The following is a 1,720-nucleotide window of genomic DNA, read 5'->3' as shown; positions in this document are numbered from 1 at the left end:
CGTCATGACTGACCACCGCAATTTGCAGTTTATAAAAACCGCTAAGACACTCAGCCACCGCCAATTACGGTGGGCTCTGTTCTTTGCCGATTACGACTTCCTTATCACGTATCGGCCTGGGACCGACAATCGTAAAGCTGATATCTTGTCTCGGTATCCCGAGCCTGAGGAGAAGCAAGCGAGTGAGACCCGACCAATAATACCCCCACACCAGATTATAGGCGTGGTTGGTAGACCTAACATTTTTGAGGATGTGCTAGAAAATATGTCAGCTTCAGAGTTAGAAGAATGGAGCACTAGAGGGCCCAAACATACTATTGTGAATGGCCTTCCCTATTATGAAAAGGCTTTGTATCTGTCATGACTTCAGTCGGGCGGCGTTTCTTTTCTTTATGGAGACGCCATTAACAGTTCCACCACGTCTGACGGCCGTTCTGGGAGCACCGCTCTAGTGGTTTTCCAAGATGGCCGCCGGCGGTTACTACTGCCGGCTCATTGTGGCGTTCCTCGCGTTGCACCTTCACTGTACTCTACGTCTTGAAGGTAATGCTAGTGTATCCTTCCTCCGTGTGTTTTCTCTTGTTATCCTTCCCTTGTTTTCCCTGTCTCCCTCTGGTCTCCCGTTGGTTTCCCTTGTGCTATTCGATCCGTACGTCTTGTACTGATCTCTCGCTCTCTCTCTCTCAGTGCCCTTGCCCTTGCTGCTAAGCATTTACCTCCTGGTCGCTGGTAGTTCCAATCTATCTGGAGTCATTGGTGCGCCCTTCCGGCTTCTCCCCGAGTCTACTGGTGAATCTCCGTCTAAACCAACCGCCTTCCGCTGAAAGATAATTCTGCTGGACTTTGGATTTCCACTCACTCCTTCAATCAGAACAACACCTGCAGGGTTTTTTCTGCCCTTTCGGGCTTTTTCCCTGCTAAGGGGCCGGCTCCCAGGAGTCCCCGCTGTTCGTGTTATCTAGTTTCCCGACAGTGTGGCATCCCAGGGAGCTCGCCCCTACTTACGTCAAAAGAAGGAAGCAAGGAAGACTGATAAGACTCAGACCCGAAGACGTCCTGGAAAGAGGCCGGAGCTACAAGAGAGGTTCACAGACGATTCAGGTGAGGAGGAAGGAGGGGATCGTTCAGTCAATCCTGACAGAGTGCAACGCCAAATTACCTCCATGGCTTCTCTCGAGCAGTACCAAGAACTGGTGGCAGCCATTCAGGGACTTACCGTAGAAGTGCAATCACTCCGGTCCGAAAATCAGTCTCTGCGGCAACAGGTACCAGCTCGTGAGGACGCCCGTGGAGATCTACCACCCCTTCCTTTACCTTGCGGGAAATTCAATGGAGATCCTAAAACTTTAAGGGTATTCCTGGATGCCTGTCAGTTATATTTCACCTCCCGCCCTCGTACTTATGAGACCACCAGGGCTAGGGTGGGTTTCCTAGTGTCTAACTTAACGGGAAGTGCCTTGGCATGGGCTTCACCGTTGGTATTACAGGCTGATCCAGCTACGGCTCATTATGATCAGTTCGTGCAACTCTTTAAGTCGCGCTTTGACCGACCCGAGGTACAGTATGCCTCTTATGAAGCAATCATCGATATCAGACAGGGTACGCACGACGTACAGTCTTATGTTACCTCCTTTATGCAGCTTGCCGCCGATGCCGGATGGCCTGAGACTGCTCAACAGACATTGTTTCGTCGCGGCTTGCAAGAAGATATAAAGGATGA

Source organism: Ambystoma mexicanum, chromosome 6q (genome assembly GCF_040938575.1).
Source record: "Ambystoma mexicanum isolate Mex_15411 chromosome 6q, UKY_AmexF1_1, whole genome shotgun sequence".
NCBI lineage: Eukaryota > Metazoa > Chordata > Amphibia > Caudata > Ambystomatidae > Ambystoma > Ambystoma mexicanum.
Note: the sequence above shows the minus strand (reverse complement) of the source record.